This window comes from Giraffa tippelskirchi, chromosome 10, assembly GCF_054371585.1.
Source record: "Giraffa tippelskirchi isolate mGirTip1 chromosome 10, T2T-mGirTip1v1.2.pri, whole genome shotgun sequence".
In the NCBI taxonomy this organism is placed as follows: Eukaryota; Metazoa; Chordata; class Mammalia; order Artiodactyla; family Giraffidae; genus Giraffa; species Giraffa tippelskirchi.
In genome coordinates, this window is record NC_137284.1 from 100,334,978 (window position 1) to 100,357,294 (window position 22,317).

Sequence of the window (22,317 nt, forward strand, 5' to 3'; positions counted from 1 at the left end):
TGTCCATTGAGTGAGTGATGCCATCCAAACATCTCATCCTCTGTCATCCCCTTCTCCTCCTGCTCTCAATCTTTCCAGCATCAGGGTCTTTTCAAATGAGTCAGCTCTTTGCATCAGATGGCCAAAGTACTGGAGTTTCAGCTTCAACATCAGTCCTTCCAATGAACACCCAGGACTGATCTCCTTTAGGATGGACTGGTTGGATCTCCTTGCAGTCCAAGGGACTCTCAAGAGTCTTTTCCAACACAACAGTTCAAAAGCATCAGTTCTTCGGTGTTCAGCTTTCTTTATACTCCAACTCTCACATCCACACATGACTACTGGAAAAAACACAGCCTTGACTAGACGGACCTTTGTTGGCAAAGTAATGTCTGCTTTTTAATATGCTGTCTAGGTTGGTCATAACTTTCCTTCCAAGGAGTAAGCGTCTTTTAATTTCATGGCTACAATCACCATCTGCAGTGATTTTGGAGCCCAAAAAAATAAAGTCTGTCACTGTTTCCACTGTTTCCCCATCTATTTGCCATGAAGTGATGGGACCAGATGCCATGATCTTAGTTTTCTGAATGTTGAGCTTTAAGCCAACTTTTTCACTCTCCTCTTTCACTTTCATCAAGAGGCTCTTTAGTTCTTCTTCACTTTCTGCCACAAGGGTGGTGCCATCTGCATATCTGAGGTTATTGATATTTCTCCTGGTAATCTTGATTCCAGCTTGTGCTTCATCCAGTCCAGCGTTTCTCATGATGTGCTCTGCATATAAGTTAAATAAGCAGGGTGACAACAGACAGCCTTGACAGACTCCTTTTCCTATTTGGAACCAGTCTGTTGTTCCATGTCCAGTTCTAACTGTTGCTTCCTGACCTGCATGCACATTTCTCAGGAGGCAGGTCAGATAGTCTGGTTTTCCCATCTCTTGAAGAATTTTCCACAGTTTATTGTGATCCACACAGTCAAAGGCTTTGGCATAGTCAATAAAGCAGAAATAGATGTTTTTCTGGAACTCACTTGCTTTTTTGATGATCCAGTGGATGTTGGCAATTTGATCTCTGGTTCCTCTGCCTTTTCTAAAACCAGCTTGAACATCTGGAAGTTCACCATTCACATACTGTTGAAGCCTGGCTTGGAGAATATTGAGCATTACTTTATTAATGGGTGAGATGAGTGCAACTGTGCAGTAGTTTGAACATTATTTGGTATTGCCTTTCTTTGAGATTGGAATGAAAACTGTCCTTTTCCAGTCCTGTGGCCACTGCTGAGTTTTCCAAATATGCCGGCATATTGAGTGCAGCACTTTCATAGCACCATCTTTTAGGATTTGAAATAGCTCAACTGGAATTCCATCACCTCCACTAGCTTTGTTCATAGTAATGCTTCCTAAGGCGAACTTGACTTCACATTCCAGGATGTGGCTCTAGGTGAGTGATCACACCATCATGATTATCTGGGTCGTGAAGATCTTTTTTGTACAGTTCTGTGTATTTTTGCCACCTCTTCTTAATATCTTCTGCTTCTGTTAGGTCCATACCATTTCTGTCCTTTATTGAGCCCATCAATTCAACAATAAAACGATTAGCTGACTCACTTTTGTGTCCCCTCTTTTTTATTCTGCTTTAACTTGGCTTGTTTAGAGAGTTGATGCTCTAAGAGTGAAGGACTAACCAACTGACTCTGGCTCTTGCTCCCTGCAGGGTTCTGACAGTGGGACTCATGACTAAACCGCTTTCCCTGGCTACATTTGCACCTACGCCAGTCCAGGCGCAAGCTCACTCTTAGCCAAAAGGGAAAGTTGTCCTATTTCCCTCCCATCTCTCCTACATTTCCTTTTCGCCCTTGATCATCAGCTACCTTATAAAATCAGAACTCCATGCTCAAGTATCTAGTGCATTCTCAAAGCCAAAGTTGTACCTATAATTATAAATTTTTTCTTTCTGTCAATACAAAGTAAAATACGAGAGGCTCCATTTCCTGAGGAAGACTTGGAGAAACTAGGTTTAGAAACCTGGTGATGAAGAGATTCTCTAAGGAAGTGGAGAATTTGCAAAACAAGAAACAGCCTTGTACTGACTGAGTTTCCTAAAGTAGGTTGTCCCAACCACAAGCATTCAAAATAAATGAACTAAGTGTTAGTCATTCAGTCGTGTCCAACTCTTTGTGACCCCATGGACTGCAGACCATCAGGCTCCTCTGTCACAAAGCAAACTGGAGCAGGATGCCATTCCCTTCTCCAGGGGATCATTCTGACCCAGGGATAGACCTCAGGTCTCCTGCATTGTAGGAAGATTATTTACCATCTGAGCCACCAGGGAAGCCTAAATGAACTAAGTTTCTGTTTTAAAGACTAGAATTCAAACACAATTCCTTATCAACATTTTCACTGCAAACTGATCAATATTTAGAGCATTATATTCCAACAGGAAGAATTAGTCCCAATTTCAAACAGTCAATTGACAAACTTCAGGAGACTATCTAGACTCCAAATATGTTTGATTGAAAAAGTTATTGTAATTCTTCAGATAACTTCCAGATCTTCATTTTATTTTGTCCAATTTTAATCCAACCACTGATATAGCATAAATATGGCTCAATGAAGATAAAAGAACAAAAATTTTGTTAACTGAAATGTCACAGGACAAATTTACACAACATGACAAGCTTAAATGTCTCAAGCTTTAAACACATACAGCACAACACAACTACTTCTACCTCTCTCTCTCTTTTCATCTCTTTCTCTCTTTATGCCACCCACACCCTTCCACCCTCCAAACTCCTCCGTTCTCTGTCTCTGTCTTCTTTTAAAGGACGCTAATAGTATTTTCCCCTTTCTATAATTTCTTTTCTACATATGAAACTGCATTCTTCTATTAGATTACTTATAGAAACTTAAAATGCTCACTGGATCAAAAAAATGAAATCAGAAGTGACAACAGTTAGAACTTTAGAGGTTTTGGATTTATTCTTATAAGAGTATTTGTATATTTTATATTCTAAATCACAATTTTATTTCTGATAATCAGTGAAATCTGGGTTCTATCTCAACTCCCTAATTTCCTGAGGTGGGAAAAAAAAAGCTTTATTTTACTCTGCTTCCCAGATGGCTCAGGGGTAAAGAATCCACCTGCCAATGCAGGAGATGTGGATTCAATCCTTGGGCTGGGAAGATCCCCTGGGAAGGAAGTGGCAACCCACTTCAGTACTTTCGCCTGGGAAATTCCATGGAAAGAGGTGCCTGGCAGGCTACAATCCACGGGGGTCACAAAGAGTCGGACACGACTGAGCACAGCATACACACATAATACTTTACTCCAGTGTTTCTAAAGTGTGGTCTTCATACCAACTTATCCAAATCACGTAAAACATTTTCTAAACATGCACATTTCTGATCCCTACCCAGAACTACTAATGAATCAGATAATCAAAATCAGACTGATTAGCAGTTTGACAATTTTCCCCGTATGATTCTTATGACCAGCAAAATTATCACAAATGATTTTTTTCACTTACTTATACTATGCTTAAGACATTTCCTCAACAGCACCATCTATAAAATTAAATATACTTACTATGCTAAAACATATTAGATCTTTTTATCTGAATAAATGTTATTTTCTAGGAATAAAAGATTATTTCTTCAGTTAATAATATATTTGATTCGGCCTGCAAGGTGGCACTAGAGGTAAAGAACCTGCTTGCCAATGCAGGAGACACAAGAGACAGGGGTTCGATCCCTTTGTCAAGAAGGTCTCCTGGAGGAGGGTATGGCTACCCATTCCAGTATTTCTGCCTGGAGAATTCCATGGACAGAAGGGCCTGGTGGGCTACAAGGGGTCACAAAGTGTCAATGCTGAAGGGACTTCGCATGCCATTTGTCAATTTACTTATGCACTTTACAAGGGAGAATTCAACTGCCACATCAAAAGGAACACTAAATTTACTTAAACTTTTACCACCACATATTGAAATTTAAATTAAGAACTACTTAAAATGACTAAACATTATTGTTGAAAAATGTGATTAAAAACAGAAATAATGGAATAGCTCTTTATGAAAATAAAGGCTATATATATTAATAGTTTTTCAATTAATTTTTTTAACTTGTATCACTGTGTCATCAAACAGTATTTTTTTAATCCTCTAGTTGTATCTCTTCAGCCCCTATTAACATTTTCAAAAAAATAAAAAGAGAACTTCACTCTCTGAGTAAGACCATAATAGTTCATTATCTCTGCACATCTCAGCAGCCCCACACCTGACTGCATTAGGTCTTTTTCCACTTTTCATTTTTTTGGTAACAGAAATATTGTAAGTAATGCAATGAAACCACAGACTCGTCTGTATTTTCTCATACAGCCAATCCCTGACTCATAAATATTTCAATTATTGTTGTCTTAACTCTAAAAGAGATTTGCCTGTATTTTTCAAGCTTTATTTTGAAACCTCTCTCTTCTGAAAGTGATTCAGATCATGACTTTGGTAAACTAACACACACTACCTCATAGAAAGAACTTTGATTCAACAAAATGACAGGTATCTAGACCAATGAACTGAAAATTTTTAAGACACAAAAATATAAAATTCACGTAATTCTGAACTAAGTTATTTCACAAGGAAATTCAATATTACATGACAGAAATATGGTTTCTGATACTTAAAATGGTAGGAATACTGTTCATATAAGTGCCTTTAGGTCAAAGAAAGTAAAGAATATGCAAGATGAGTTCAGAGAAGGCATTTGGGGAGCATGGGAATTATTGGTTAGTTGAGAATTTAAAAATCACAGACTGCTTATTCAAGAAGTTGAATAGTGGAAGCTAAAAAAGATTAAATTCCAAGAAAGAAACAGAAATGATACTGATCAACTTACAACTCTTCCATATGATAAAGTGACAAATGTTACTTCTAAGTCAAGCCTCCTTGACTTAGATATATGTTCTGAAGGAAAAAAAAAAAAAAAAGAATCAAATAGTCTAATAAGTCCTTTCAGTATAATGCATTTGCTCATAGCAAGAAAGAAAGAACATCAGGGGAGAGAACTCTACTATTCCTCATTCTTAGCCTTTTCATCCATCTTTCCATCTCCTTCAGCTTAGACTGTATAATCTACAAAGTTTACATCAAATATAAGAACAGAAACATTCCCCGAAACAGACCCTGCAAGATTGGTTTTTGTTATCCTAAAAATATAAATAAAGAATACCAGAACATCTAAAAAACATAAAGAGGTACCATGAGCAAATACAGTAGGAGATCCCCCTTATCCAAAGGCACAGAAGCAAAACCTACTTAAACAGACATTCTGGCTAATTGAGAACGTTTTTCTGATAAGTTTTCAAATTCACAATTCCAGTCAGATACTTCACTCATCTAATCATATCCTGGGCCTCTGGTCTACATATAACCTCATGTATAAAGAGTGGATAAAAAGCTGTGGGTCATGCCAAAGCTTTGTCGAATACTTAATGTAGCCTCTGCTAGTCATGATGCTTCATGACTCTTCTCCCTGTTGGGGACGTTCCAGATATTTTTGCTTTGCCCTGATCTCGGAGAAAATGATTTGAACACTGTTCTTGGCACACTACATAGACCACTGATGACTCTGCTGGTCATTATACTTACTATCCAGACTGCCACTATAAGAATAATAATGACAAAAGTTGAGTAACTAATGAACTCAGTTCAGTTCAGTTCAGTTACTCAGTTATGTCCGACTCTTTGCAACCCCATGGAATACAGCACGCCAGGCCTCCCTGTTCATTACCAACTCCTGGGGTTTACTCAAACTCACGTCCATTGAGTCGGTGATACCACCCAACCATCTCATCCTCTGTCATTCCCTTCTCCTCCTGACTTCAATCTTTCCCAGCATCAGGGTCTTTTCAAATGAGTCAGTTCTTTTCATCAGGTGCCCAAAGTATTGGAGTTTCAGTGTCAGCATCAATCCTTCCAATAAATATACATGACTACTTTCCATTAGGATGGACTGGTTGGATCTCCTTGCAGTCCAAGGGACTCTCAAGAGTCTTCTCCAACACCACAGTTCAAAAGCATCAATACTTTGGCACTCAGCTTTCTTTACAGTCCAACTCTCACATCCACACATGACTACCGGGAAAACCATTGCTTTAACTAGACGGATCTTAGTTGGCAAGGTAATGTCTCTGCTTTATAATATGCTGTCTAGCTTTAATATGCTGTCATAACTTTTCTTCCAAGGAGCAAGCATCTTTTAATTTCATGGCTGCAATCACCATCTGCAGTGATTTTGGAGTCCCAAAGTTAAAGTCTGTCACTGTTTCCACTGTTTCCCCATCTATTTCCAAAGAAGTAATGGGATCAGATGCCATGATCTTAGTTTTCTGAATGCAGAGTTTTAAACCAGCTTTTTCACTCTCCTCTTTCACTTTCATCAGGAGGCTCTTTAGTTCTTCTTCGCTTTGTGCCGTAAGAATTGTGTCATCTGCATGTCTGAGATTGATATTTCTCCCAACAATCTTGATTCCAGCTTGTGCTTCATCCAGTCCAGCGTTTTTCATGATGTACTCTGCATATAAATTAAATAAGCAGGGTGACAATATACAGCCTTGATGTACTCCTTTCCCGATTTGGAACCAGTCTGCTGTTCCATGACCAATTCTAACTGTTGCTTCTTGAACTGCATGCAGATTTGTCAGGATGCAGGTCAGGTGGTCTGGTATTCACATCTCTTGAAGAATTTTCCACAGTTTGTTGTGATCCACACAGTCAAAGGCTTTGGCATAGTCAATAAAGCAGATGTTTTTCTGGAACTCTCTTGCTTTTTCAATGATCCAACGGATGTTGGCAATTTGGTCTCTGGTTCCTCTGCCTTTTCTAAAACCAGCTTGAACATCTGGAAGTTCACGGTTCACGTACTGTTGAAGGCTGGCTTGGAGAATTTGGAGCATTACTTTACTAGCATGTGAGATGAGTGCAATTGTGCAGTAATTTGAGCATACTTTGGCATTGCCTTTCTTTGGGACTGGAATGAAAACTGACCTTTTCCAGTCCTGTGGTCACTGCTGAGTTTCCCAAATTTGCTGGCATACTGAATGCAGCACTTTCACAGCATCATCTTTTAGGATTTGAAATAGCTCAGCCGGAATTTCATCACTTCCACTAGCTTTGTTCATAGTGATGCTTCTTCCTAAGGCACACTTGACTTCACATTCCAGAATGTCTGGCTCTAGGTGAGTGATCACACCATCATGATTATCTGGGTCGTGAAGATCTTTTTTACATGGTTCTTCTGTGTCTTCTTGCCACCTCTTATTAATATTTTCTGCTTCTGTTAGGTCCATATGATTTCTGTCCTTTATTGTGCCCATCTTTGTACAAAATATTCCCTTGGTTTCTCTAATTTTCTTGAAGAGATATCTAGTCTTTCCCAACAAGACCCAATTTCCCCCTCAGTCAGTCTTTCCCATCAGGAAGCTTCCATAAGCCTCTTATCCTTCTCCATCAGAGAGCAGACAGACTGAAAACAACAATCACAGAAAACTAACCAATCTGATCATAGGGAACACAGCCTTGTCTAATTCAATGAAACTATGAGCCATGCTGTGTAGGGCCACCCAAGATGGACAGGTCATGGTGGAGAGCTCTGACAAAATGTTATCCACTGGGGAAGGGAATGGCAAACCACTTCAGTATTCTTGCCTTGAGAATCCCATGAACAGTATGAAAAGGCAAAAAGATAGGACAATGAAAGATGAACTCCCCAGGTCAGTAGGTGCCCAATATGCTATTGGAGATCAGTAGAGAAATAACTCCAGAAAGAATGAACAGATGGAGTCAAAGCAAAAACAACACCCAGTTGTGGATATGACTGGTGATGGAAGTAAAGTCCAACTCTGTAAAGAGCAATATTGCAGAGGAACTGGAATGTTAGGTCCATGAATCAAGGCAAATTGGAAGTGGTCAAACAGGAGATGGCAAGAGAGAACATCGACATTTTAGGAATCAGTGAACTAAAATGGAATGGGTGAATTTAACTCAGATGACCATTATATCTACTGCTGTAGGCAAGAATCCCTTAGAAGAAATGGAGTAGCCATCACAGTCAACAGAAGAGTCCGAAATGCAGTACTTGCATGCAATTGCAAAAACAACAGAATGATCTCTGTTTGTTTCCAAGGCAAACAATTCAATATCACAGTAATCCAAGTCTACGACCTGAACAATAGTGCCGAAGAAGCTGAATTTGAACTGTTATATGAAGACCTACAAGACTTTCTAGAACCAACACCCAAAAAAGATGTCCTTTTCATTATAGGGAACTGGAATGCAAAAGTAGGAAGTCAAGAAATACCTGGAGTAATGGGCAAATTTGGCCTTGGAGTACAGAATGAAGCAGGGCAAAGGCTAACAGAGTTTTTGCCAAGAGAATGCATTGGTCATAGCAAACACTCTCTTCTAACAACACAAGAGAAAGTTCTACGCATGGACATCACCAGATGGTCAATACCAAAATCAAACTGATTATTTTCTTTGCAGCTAAAGATGGAGAAGCTCCATACAGTCAGCAAAAACAAGACTGGGAGCTGACTGTGGCTCAGATTATGAAATCCTTATTGCAATATTCAGACTTAATTTGAAGAAAGTAGGAAAAACCACTAGACCATTCAGGTATGATCTAAATCAAATCCCTTACGACTATACAGTAGAAGTGACAAATAGATTCAAGGGAATCTATTTAGATCGGCTAGACAGAGTGCCTGAAGAACTATGGACAGAGATTTATGACATTGTATAGGAGGCAGTGATCAAGACCATCCTCAAGAAAGGAAATGCAAAAAGGCAAGATGATTGTCAGAGGAGGCCTTACAAATAGCTATAGAAAGAAGAGAAGCAAAAGGCAAAGGAGAAAAGGAAAGATATGCCCATTCGAATGCAGAGTTCCAAAGAATAGCAAGGAGAGATATGAAAGCCTTCTTCAGTGATCAATGCAAAGAAATAGAGGAAAACAACAGAATGGGAAAGACTAGATATCTCTTCAAGATAATCAGAGATACCAAGGGAACATATCATGCAAAGATGGACACAATAAAGGGCAGAAACTAATGAACTATTGGCTTGCTAATAATTTTTTTTTTGCTAAAGACTTAAGAAGCAATAAGTAGGACTTCTTCTGGTGGTTCAGATAAGAATCTGCCTGCCAATACAGGGACCATGGGTTTGATCCATGGTCTGGGAAGATCCCACATGCCACGAAGCAACTAAGCCCATGGGCCACAACTACTGAAGCTTGTGCTTCACAACAACAGAAGCCATCACAATGAGAAGACCACACACCACAACAAAGACTGGCCCCTTCTTACTGCAACTAGAGAAAGCCTGTGTACAGCAATGAAGACCCAGTCCAGCCAAAAATTGAAAAAAAAAAAAAAAGCAATAAGGAGAACTACTACTTGATAGCAGTGAAACGAGAAGAAATAAGAAAAAGTTTTGTCATAGAATTCTTAGAAGCCCATGTCAATTTTAAGCTCACAGTTCCAAGCCAGTGAACAAAATGCAGCATTGATTTTAGAAACAGAAATTTTAAAAGATATGTCTATATTTATATCAACAACTATATGTGTGTGTGCTTGTATGCACACTTGGCAAAATATAGTCTGTGAGCTAATACTGGCTCAACACCTATTTTGGATGGTCTGTGAGGTATACATTTTTATAGTCTTAAATGGCTGAATCAAAATCTAAAGAATATCTTGTGAAATATGAAAATTATATAAAATTCAAACGTTAATGTCCATAAATAAAACTACTGGCACACAACCACATTCATGCATTTAGGTGCAGTCCATAGCTGCTTTTATATTACAGTGGCAGAGTTGAATATTTGTGACAGAGACCAATAGTCCACAACCTGTATTTACTATCTAGCCTTTTACAGAAAAAAAAAAATTACCAACTTCCAAATATATACAGTGGCAGATTTTTTTGGGGGGGGAGCTCCAAAATCACTGCAGGTGGTGACTGCAGCCATGAAATTAAAAGATGCTTACTCCTTGGAAGAAAAGTTATGACCAACCTAGACAGCATATTAAAAAGCAGAGACATTACTTGGCCAACAAAGGTCCGTCTACTCAAGGCTATGGTTTTTCCAATAATCATGTATGGATATGAGAGTTGGACTATAAAGAAAGCTGAACACCGAAGAATTGATGCTTTTGAACTGTGGTATTGGAGAAGACTCTTGAGAGTCCCTTGGACTGCAAGGAGATCCAACCAGTCCATCCTAAAGGAGATCAGTCCTGGGTGTTCGTTGGAAGGACTGATGTTGAAGCTGAAACTCCAATACTTGGGCCACCTGATGCAAAGAGCTGATTCATTTGAAAAGACCCTGATGCTCGGGAAGATTGAAGGCAGGAGGAAAAGGGGATGACAGAGGATAAGATGGTTGGATGGCATCGCCGACTCAATAGACATGAATTTTGGTAAACTCCGGGAGTTGGTGATGGACAGGGAGGCCTGGTGTGCTGCAGTCCATGGAGTTACAAAGAGTCGGACATGACTGAGCAACTGAACTGAACTGAACATATATACAATGACTTGACATGAAACTCTAAAATAAAAATGGTTTGGAATAAATATCAATATCATATCTACTGAAATTATGAGATATTAAAAGTGAAATTATAAGCTTCCAGTCTCAGAAGACACTAACAAAACTAATTAGAAAATATCTTAAAAACAAAAAGCATTACACAGGGATTATTCAACCTCGTAAGTGATATTACATGGCAAAAAACAGTACAGAAAACATAACTCAAAGCTTTAATATTATTAAATGCTTAAAATGGGCTGTAGCAAATTCTCACCCCAATGCCTCCCCCCAAAGAAAAAACTAGGAACACTTCAAGATATCTAGATATGGAGAAAATAATAAAGAAGATATGAACCTAGTGTTTGGGGACAGTCATAGGTTCTATGATAGCTGAGATACAGTCGAACTTCTTGATTTTGGGGTGGTTTACTTTCTTCACCAAAAAGAAAAGTTATACTAAAATGTAAAATCAAATACAATTAATGAGAAAATCAAAGCTCAGGAATTAAAAAGAGGGCCATGAGTCACTTTAAATAAGTTCAGGTATGCAGAACCACTAGGTTAAAATTTTAAGTATCTTTAAAAAGTAGCTTGTATATGTTACCACTAAACTATACTTGATAACCTTGAAAGAGTTACAAACAACAGAAGAGCAGATGTAACACATAAGAGGGGACAAATGTTATTTTATTTTTTGAAGGTAAAAGGATTCTAGGAAATGAAGATCAGTGATCTTGACATTATTCCCCAACAAAATTCTACAACAGGTTACTAAACAGATGGTTTGTGAGCACTTACATTTAAAAAAAAAAAAAAGCCTGCCATGGATTTGTTAAAAATAAGTCATGCTAAACCTTGTTTCCTTGTCTCACATGTTATTAGATGAGTGGATCAGAGAAATGCATTGGCTGCACAATGCCTGGACCAAGAAAGTATGGAGTAAGTCTTTCATGGCCAACTGTTAAGTCCATTTCCTATGTAACTTTGGGGGAAATTCTTGGATTAAGAGGCAAATATCAGATCGGTCAAGTTTCTGCATGTTTTGTGAGCAGAGGCACTGACAGCCTTTGTTCTACACTATCTTTCTCATGGATGTCTGTATACCAAATTGCCTTTGAATATCCATAATACCTCCCTCTGGACAAAGGGAAGGTTTGCTTATAGCTCATTATAAAAGATCAGGGTTCCTAAACTTACAGTTCCTCATCTGCAATACAGAGTGATACAGAGTGTACAACGTGAACTTGGGCCCCTCTGTGGAGCCTCTGATGGCCTCACAGGTGCATGCGTGCTAAGCTGCTTCAATCATGTCCAATCTTTGAGACCCTATGGATCATAGCCTGCCAGGCTCCTCTGTCCACGAGATTTCCCAGGCAAAAGCACTGGAGTGATTTGCCATTGCCTCCTCCAGGGGATCTTCCAAATTCAGGGATCAAACCAGTGTCTCTTACATCTCCTGCTCTGGCAGGCAGGGTCTCTACCACTAGTAAACCCCCAGGTCTCCTTCACTGAAGGCTGATTGACCATCTGAGCCATCAGGGAAGCCCCTGAATTTGGGGGACAAGGAACCAAAGCAAGCATAAGGCTTCTGCTCCTCACTGTATCAGGAGTAATAAAGTCCTTTTATCTTCTATATAAAGTTCCACAGAATAGTGTCTGACTAATTTGTTACCATGCAAGTAAGGTAAAATCTCAGAAACTTCACAGTTCTGGACAACCTGTGACTCAGCTTTGCCATTGGTCAAATGAGGAAATAACAGTATAAATCCTCATAAAGACAGTATGAAGAATACATTAATTCACACACAAAATTCCTAGAAAAGTATCTACCACTTAATAAATATTAGCCATTATAATAATGATGCTTATGATTAATTTCAGAGGTATACCAATTGGTTAATAATCCCATCCAAAGGATTAATAACAAACCAAAGAGTTCCTACTCACTGAGTTTAGAAAAGCCTCTATTCTTAACCTTGTTCTGATCGATATTTTCAAAAATAATTAAGTAGAGGTATCCTGCTGCTGCTGCTAAGTCGCTTCAGTCGTGTGCGACTCTGTGCGACCCCATAGACGGCAGCCCACCAGGCTCCGCCGTCCCTGGGATTCTCCAGGCAAGAACACTGGAGTGGGTTGCCATTTTCTTCTCCAATGCATGAAAGTGAAAAGTGAAAGTGAAAGTGAAGTCGCTCAGTCGTGTCGACTCTCAGCGACCCCATGGACTGCAGCCTACCAGGCTCTTCCATCCATGGGATTTTCCAGGCAAGAGTACTGGAGTGGGGTGCCATCGCCTTCTCCGAAGTAGAGTTATAAAATGTATTAATCAAAATTATGGATGACACAATTGTTAACATAGACAATAGAACCAAAATATTTAAAAATCTTGACATGCTGAATACACTAAATGATAAAGAAACAAATGTAACAGACATATAAATCCTATTTTTTTACAATATTCAAACTGATATTAATTGCAATTTACATGAAATGAAGCAACATTCTAGTAACAATGTAACATGACTGAAAAAAAAATTGCCATTAGGTTACAGAAAAAATGAAGACAAATTTTCATTGCATTCTGTGTTGGTCAGAACATACACATGGTATGGTATTTAGCTTTGGATACATTTTAAAAGGAGAGAAGCATATCCAGAGGAGGGTAATGAGAACTGTGAAGGGTGAAAGAAATCCACTGAGTATATATGAAGGATAACTGAAGAAATATGACTTCTTTATCCTCAGAAAGGAAAAGTTTATTGATTATAAAAATTTTTCAGACATCTGCAAAGTTATCTATGTGAAATAGTCTTGTGTAAAACCAAAAGGTGGAGTTAGAAATAATGGCTAATTGATTCCAATTCAATGTAAGGAAGAACTTTCTATCAATTAAATTTTGTCAATTAGTTATTATTATACAATTAGTTATTCATTCATGTAAGTTTTACAAAGCCACTAGTCAGGACTATGAAAATGCAGATTGCCTCTCTCACCTACAGATGTCTTCAAATTACTCATTTCTTACCTGTAAAAATAGGCAACCCACAGAGGGTTTCTCCAGGCATCTTGTGTATTTTCATTCCTGTCTTGCCTCCCTGATTTCTATTCCATTTCAGCTTAGCTGGCCTCTTCAAACTGACAATTTGTCCTTAGCAGCCCACGTGACTTTTTGATTTGAAAGTGAAAGTCGCTCAGCTGTGTCCGACTCTTTGCGACCCCAAGGACTACACTCCATGGAATTCTCCAGGCCAGAATACAGCAGTGGGTTGCCATGGCCACCTCCAGGGGATCTTCTCGACTCAGGGATTGAACCCAGGTCTCCCGCATTGCAGGCGGATTCTTTACCAGCTGAGTCACTAGGGAAGCCCAACTTTTTGGTTTACCTGATTATATTATTTTTCCATACACTGCAGTCCATAAGCCATCTCACAGTGGCCCCTGGGTAACAAACCCTGTCCCCATCTCCCACCTGATTTGGAAGGGAGAACAAAAATTTAATTTATTATCTCAAAGGTTTCAATTCTAGGATTCTTGGATTCTTCTTACTTCTTTTGCCATTTACAGATGGTGGGTGATCAGTAATCAATGAATAAACGAATAAGTGACTGAATAAATGAATGGATATTATTAATCAACAGATAATGAGCTTCTTCTTCTTTAAAAGGTAACTACCTGAATGGGCTGTACATCTTTCAACTTGTCAAACAGATGAAAAGGAGTGAAAAGAACAACAAACACCTACGAGAATAAAGGAAAGAAGTATGAGAACAAGAGAGACTAAGGGTGGAAATAGAAATGAGAGTAGACAGCTATGGAGAGGACCCAAAATTAATTCTCAGAAAAGATCAAATAGTAAAAACTCTAGTTCATAAGCCAAGCCAATTTATAAGTCAAAATAAAATGTAAGAATCTATAAAATAAACATATTTGTATAAGAAATGAGAGAATTATAAACTCCTAAGAAATTATGATAGGAACAAGTAACTACATTCTCACAAAAGCAAAACTGATATACACAACAATTTGATGTATCTCAAACGCATTAAGCTAGATGAAAAAAGCCTGCCTCTGAAGGTTACTTACCACATGATTGATAACACAGAGTTGAATGTAATACATACATATAGATATAGTATATACATATATATTACACATGAGTATTTTATATAATTTGTATAACTACAAGAGTCAGACAGGACTGAAGTATTATATACATGTGTATAATGCATATATATACATATAACACTTCTCTGTCCATGGGATTCTCCAGGCAAGAATACTGGAGTGGATTGCCATGCCCTCCTCCAGGGGATCCTCCCAACCCAGGGATTGAACTTGAGTTTCTTATGTCTCCTGCACTGGCAGGCAGGTTCTTTACCCACTTCCCACTGGGGAAGCCTTATCCTGCCATTTGTAACAACATGGATAGACCTTGAGCACATTATGCTGAGACAAGTCAGAGAGGTTTGTGCTGTCTGATACCACACATAAATGTGGAATCTAACAAAGTCAAACTTGTAAAAATCAGAGAGCAAAATAGGTGGTTACCAAGAGATGGGAATGGGGGGATTAAGATTGATGTTGTTTAAGGGTACAAACTTGAAAGGAGTAGTAAATAAGCCACAGACATTCACTACACAGTATAATGAACAGCAACAACAATATTGCACTGCAATTATGTGATGTGATAGATATGGCTACAATAGAGACCACATTACAATCTGTAACATGGTGGACATCATAAATGTAAACAGTGCTACAATATCAAATTCACTCAATTCAAAAGATTGTTACCTCCCCCCAAAAAACACACTTTAAAAAACAAAACTCTAGGGACAGAAAACAGATCAGTAGTTACCAGAGATTACAAGATGAGAGGAGGTGTTGGCTAAAATCCACATGAAAAAATTTTGGAGCGTAATGGAACTGTTCCACATCTTAATTGTGGTAGTGAGTACACAACCATGTTTGTGAAAACATACAGAACTGTACACTAGAAAGATGTGAACTTTACTGCATATAAATTATCTTTAATTAAAACTTGAAAAATTTATAGAGCTTAAAACAAATTTGTAAAGATGATCAATTAAAATACATTTTGTGTTGTTAATAAAGCACAATAAAATCATAGCAATATTTTCTTAGATCAGTTTCCCAAGGCAAAAGAAATAAAAGCAAAAGTAAATGAGAAAAAAATGGAACCTAATCAAACTTAAAAGCTTTTGCACAGCTAACGAAGCCATCAACAAAATGAAAAGACAATCTATGAACTATGAGAAAATATTTGCAAACGACATGACTGACAAGGGTTTAATTTCCAAAATATACAAACAGTTCATACAGCTCAATATCAAAAAACCCAAACAATGCAATCAAAAAATGGGCAGAAAACCTAAACAGACATTTCTCCAAAGAAGACATACAGATGGCCAACAGGCACATGAAAATATGCTCAAGATCACAAATTAGTTGAATGCAAATCAAAACTACAGTGAGGCATCACTTCACAGTGTTCAAAATGGCCATAAAAGTCAAAAAGTCTACAACTAATACAGAGTTCCTGGTAACCTAGTCGTGAGGAGTCTAGGCTTTCCCTGTTGTATGACCCAGGTTCAATCCTGGTCCAGGAACTGAGATCCTGCAAGCCACACATGAGGTGGCCAAAAAAAAAAACTGTCTACAAATAATAAATGCTAGTGAAGATGTGGAGAAAAGGGGACCCTCCTTCAGCATTGATGCAAATGTAAATTGGTGCACTCACTTTGGAAACCTGTAGGGAGGTTCCTTAAAAAACTAAAAACTACTATACGATACAGCAATTCCATTCCTGAATATATATTTGGAGGAAACTAGATTTGAAAAGATACATGCACCCTGATGTCCACAGCAGCGCTGTTTACAACAGACAAGACATGGAAGCAACCTAATCATCCATCAACAGATGAGTGAAGATACAGAGTGAGTGAGCGAGTGAGTGAGTGTACACAATGAAATATTGAAAGATTATTCAGACACAAAAAGAATGAAATACTGCCACTCTAGCACATGGCTGGACCTACAGATTAACTAAGTGAAGTAAATCAGACAAAGACAAATATCATATATGATATCACTTATATGTGGAATCTAAAAAATAACACAAATGAGTTTATTTACAAAACAGACACACAGACATAGAAAACAAACTGTGGTTACCAAAGGGGAAAGGAGGAGGGAGGGAGGGAAAAATTAGCGGTATACAATTAACAGATACACATTATTATATAAAAAATAAACAACAAGGATTTACTGTATAGCATAAGGAACTATATTCAATATTTTGTAATAAACTATAAGGGAAAAGAATCTGAATATATAACTGAATCACTTGCTATACACCTGAAACACAATATTATACATCAACTATAGTTCAATTAAAAATAAAAAGATTACATCTGATAGTTTTCTTCTGAAAAAAAAACACAAGAAATTATGTCTGATATTTAAACAACTTTGTAAAGATGAGCATTTAAAATATAACTTGTATAATTAATAAATCACAGTGAAAGTAACAAGTAACAATTCTGAGAGAAAATTATCAAGATCATTTCTACAACATAATAGCCAATACCTTATTTTAAAATGAAACATCACATGTATAGCCAAATAGCTTTGTAAAAATAATCAAATATATTTTCACTGTCTTATAAGTAGACATGTAAAAATAAAATAATCATTTGTATTCTATTTTAAACGTCCTCTCATAAAAATGTAATTCCAATAATAAGAAAATAACCATTTAATATTTTTATTCTTTATTTATTCATAGCTTGTTACCATATATTCTCTATTATTGTACATTTGCCCTTAAAATTTGATCTTCTATAGTCATAAAAACAAGTTGTCTCTCAAAATAAAAACAATACTTATAATAATGATGTTCCTTTAATATAATAATATGAGTAAGCAAGTACTTAGTCACATTTTAGCATCTAGCATCATTTCAGTCCAGTGGGAATGAGATTTGTCCAGGACACAATTAGAGGGATATCAAAGAGAAGAGCTATGTAAAATCAAATACCAATTAGAAATAAAAAAATTACATTGCCTTTCTTCTACTTGTGGAATAGTTTCAGCAACAGACATGCAGGACTAGGGACAGTTTGAAATTACTGAAAATTACAAAAGAGCACAGAATTGGAAGTGATACAAGGGCAACCTGAAAGCATACTTTTCTGAAAGTAGAGAAATATTATATATAGATCAAGAAAATATAAATTTAAAAGTACTTTCTTTGGGACAACACAAAGGCTGTCAAATGAATTTTATTTTTAGTTACAGGAGTATACATTCTCTATAACAGGGGTCCCCAACCTCCAGAATCTAATGCCTGATGATCTGAGTTAGAGCTGATGCAATAACAATAGAAATAAAGGACACAATAAATGTAATGCCCTTGAATGATCCTGAAACCATTTCCCCCGCCCCACCCCTGGTCTGTGGAAAACTTGTCCATGAAAATGGTCCTAGGTGCCAAAAAGGGTAGCCCTACAACCTACAACAAGGTAAAATGTACTGAAAAATGAACATTTGCAAGCTTACATCACTACTAAAAACTACTGCAATTCATAATCCCCTACCTTCTGAGATGCAACCTGTGGCTCCTTATTTGTCTACATGTAGGCTAATTTGTCACAAGGAAAGTAGTCAGAATGAGAAAAGACACTACACTACACACAGGACAGCATATTTCATGGGGCATGTACACTTGGTGTAAATGCATACATCCCTTGACTAGGGGGTTGGGCAGCAAAGCAGTGAAGGAATAACTTAGATGAAGCTCTAAAGACTTTTCAGCAGTTCTTTGGGGAAGAAAAACATATGTCTCAAGAAATGTGGGGCCAAACTTCCTATGTGGTGAACTGTATAAACCCTTGTGTTACTCACTCCCTTTAAGTCAAACTGCAGCAAAGACATGCAGCACCCCTACATCTGGGAGTTGTCTTTTAATGTACCACAATGCACAGACTGGACCATGAAGCAGCCCAACATTTTATGTGGGTTCCAAAAAATGTGTGTGTGTGTAAGGTCCATTAAAAAGGAGAGCTCTAATTTTAAAAAGACAAAGCTTATCAAACAGCTCATCCAACTGTCCATTTTATTTCTGGATTGATGCTGCCAAAAGCTAAATATGTGAATGACCACAGGACCAAGGCAAAATTGTAAAGAAATGAATATTTATGGGATGTTAATGGTATGTGCTTCAGGGAACAGGATGCCAGGCAATTATTTATTTTTCTCAACCCTAACATGACCAACTCCACATGCACTCACTTCTCCTCTCCTTGTCTCAGCATGCTGGTTAAATAAGGTGAGGCTCCATTGCTGACTGGGAAGGAGGGGAGTGATGTGAAAATTCCAAGTGGGTTAAGACAAGTGAAGAACAATACATTTTAACTGAGCCCCCTGAGTTTCATAAGCAAAGATATTTGTGGTAATTTTTTGTTGGTTTTAATCCTCTTTATTTTAGGAATTATCTTTTTCTCCCAGTCATCCTTACCTCTGTGTTTATATTGTAGTAAGAGACAACCTGTTTACAGCTTCAAATTTGACTTATGTAAGTCATAAAAGGTTTCTGTTGAAAGTAACCTAAAAGCTAATCCAATCTCTTTTTAATTTTGAAGGAAAAGATCCACCCAATATTGCACAGTAGTTGAAAGTCAGACTAAGAAACAGAATGCAGGTCTCCTGGCACTCACCGTGGAGCTCTGATCAGTAAACCAAGCAGGCCATTTTACTATCTGAGATAATTATGCTTTCCAGAAGGAGTCATTTTCATTCACATTCTAATATGCATTGCCATTATCAGAGAAGGCCTTTAATAAGAAAAAAAAAAAAATTCCTGCTTGGAACAAGGAAAAGAGAATACATTGGGACCTAGAATAGCCAGATGGTGCCAAGGAGGACTATGAGTACCTAAGGACCAGGATTTAAAAAAAAAAAAAAGCAGAAAGCATAAGTTAGTAAGTTTTTTGAAAGGAAAAAGTGAGGTAATAATATAATAAAGCCACACTGTGTCTTTCTTCAGAGTTTTTCAAGGACCACAAGTTCACTCATGGTATAATAAGATATCAGAATTATTCTGAAAGATCTCATAATTTGTCTCAAAGAGGAAAGAGAAACAGGGAAATGAGATGAAGGAGGCAAAGAGAGGCCTCTTTCCTCATTATCAATAGTGAAGATTACATACCCCTTTCTCAAGATATTTAGAACAAAACTGCTGAGCGAGCTAATACAAATTTTAAATATGTACATAGTATGTGAAAGAGAACTCTACAGGACATTAGGTTTATGAGAATAAAATCTGTGGATCTGTGTGGTGTTATATGGAGAGTTGTATCACTCATTCACCCCCCAGCTGTAGATGCCCCAATGTGACCTGCACAAACTAAAGAATAGGATTTTAAATTCAGAAAGATGGACTTTCCAACAAATCATAAATCCTTAACCTGCTCTGTTTAAAAATAGATACAGAAAGAATGAAAGAAAAGATAAGTTATAAACGATGGTATGCATGCCAATGCAAAAAAAGTAAATCTGTCTTATTATACCACAGAATAACAACAACAATCTAGATACGGTTTTAGAAAAGACCTTGACTTAACCCATTTCCCTCCCTCTTTCCTCACCAACCCCCAGAAACACTGAATGCCCACGTTGTACTCATAGCATAACCATTAGAAACATCTATATACACTAATTATGCTACTCATATTAAGATATTGTTATTGTTGTTCAGTTGTGTCCAACTCTTTGGGACCCTGTGGACTGTAGCACGCCAGCCTTCCCTGCCTTTCACAATCTCCTGGAGTTTGCTCAAATTCATGTCCACTGAGTCAGTGATGCCATCCAACCATCTCACCCCGTTCTCCTCCTGCCTTCAATCTTCCCAGCATCAGGGAATGAGTCCAATGAGTCATCTCTTTTGTATCAGATGGCCAATGTATAGGAAACTCAGCTTCAGCATCGGTCCTTCCAATGAATATTCAGGGCTGATTTCTTTAGAATTAACTGGTTTGATCTCCCTGCAGTCCAAGGGACTCTCAAAAGTCTTCTATAGCACCACAATTTGAAAACACCAATTCTTCAGTGCTCAGCCTGATATATGATCCAACTCTCACATTCGCACATGACTACTGGAAAAACCATAGCTTTGACTATATGGACTGTTGTCAGCAAAGTGATGTCTCTGCTTTTTAATACACTATCTAGGTTTATCATAGCTTTTCTTGATAAGAAGTTTAATCATAGAACATGATTCTATGATTAAATATGTCAGTTCAATGGTCCTAAGCATTATTATATTGAAGCACTCAACTATTGTGCATTTTTTGTCCAAAAGCATTAATATCTACTCACAACTTTCAAGTTAAGTTATATTCTCAGATCAAGAATAAAAAAGAGATACAGAAAACTGAACTTACAGCATACCCACCCAAGATGAGAGCCATGTCTTGGCCAATTCAGTAATGAACAATTTCCCAAATATGGTATAAGATGAGTGCAAGATGAAAAAGTAGGGTGAGAAGGAATTTCAATTATACACATACACAAAATGGAACAATGATACAGATAGAAGTAACCTGCTGGACCTCCACAAAGTCATACATTTCTCAGTTCAATATTTAGAGTTCCTACCAAGTACAAAGCATGTTCTAAACACCGGATTAGAACAGTGCCCAGAAGAAAACTTTGTATCCATGGAATACACATTCTCATTGAGACTATAAAGAAAGAAACAATCTTTCTAAAGTCAGTTGTTAGTGCTATAGGGGAAATCAACATATGAGAAAGGCGACAGAGCATGAGCAATGATGATTTGTTATTTTAGATATGACAATCAGAGAAGGCTTCCATAAGGATATGTTTGAGCAGAGACCTGAAGTTAGTGAGGATACCTGCGGGCAGAGCATTACAGACAGACAGAGGAAAACTCTGAGGTGGGAAATAGCTGATCCCATTTTGAGGAATGTCAAGGAAGTCAGTGTCTAGGGTTGACTGAATAAGAGGGAAATGACAGGAAATACTGTGAGACAGAGAGCAGGGGTCAAATAAAACGGACCTTAGTAAGGTCCTTGTCTTTTATTTTCAGAGACATAAGAAGTTATGGAAAATTTATACCTTTCAAGAGTGACATAATCAGATAGATATATCTTCAAAAGGTCACTCTGCTACTTGGAAAATAAACTGTTGTACTTGAAGGGAGAAAAGGGGGGAAATTAAGGAGCTATTGCATCAAATCAGGGAGTAGCTAATGGTCTACCTGATCAGACTGGTAACTAGGTGTATAAAGCAAGATTTTGGGGGACATAATTTAGCTAAAGTAAAAGACCTACTGAGAAAGGGGGGGAAATGAAGACAAAAAGGAAATGAGCTAGCTACAGGCATACAAATATAGATCAACCAAATCTTGGAACATAAATTTGGGTGAAGTAATGGTGAGGAATACTTTTTAAGGATGTTGGGGATCTTTTCTCTTTTTTAAATGAGATGATTTTATGACAGTCTACATATGCTAAGATGTTAAGATATTTGGATTAGTGTACTATAAGTTTCTCCTCACTATCTGCCAGCAAGAAATTTTATAAACACTTTCTCTGAAATATGTCTACCACAAGATTTTTTCTTACCCCCTAAAATACACTTCAGGATACTTTGTTATTTTTTTCCTTAAATTGAGAAAAAGTTGCAAAGTGGTAGTTCTGTATATGTACCAAAAT

At 37.6% G+C, this 22,317-nt stretch overlaps 1 protein-coding gene across 7 annotated transcripts in view; it reads right to left on the reverse strand.

The window, feature by feature from the left end:
* The window catches only part of FOXP2 (forkhead box P2), a 1,512,938-nt gene that overhangs the window by 620,574 nt on the left and 870,047 nt on the right, over window positions 1-22,317 (reverse strand). Inside the window, exon 1 of one of the 7 annotated variants that reach the window (XM_081537132.1) lies at window positions 13,584-13,800. The exons of the other annotated variants lie outside the window; for them this stretch is intronic. The gene's annotated coding sequence lies outside the window, so the exon portion shown is untranslated. Of the gene's footprint in view, window positions 1-13,583; window positions 13,801-22,317 lie in introns of those variants that run through there. 7 annotated transcript variants of the gene reach the window in all.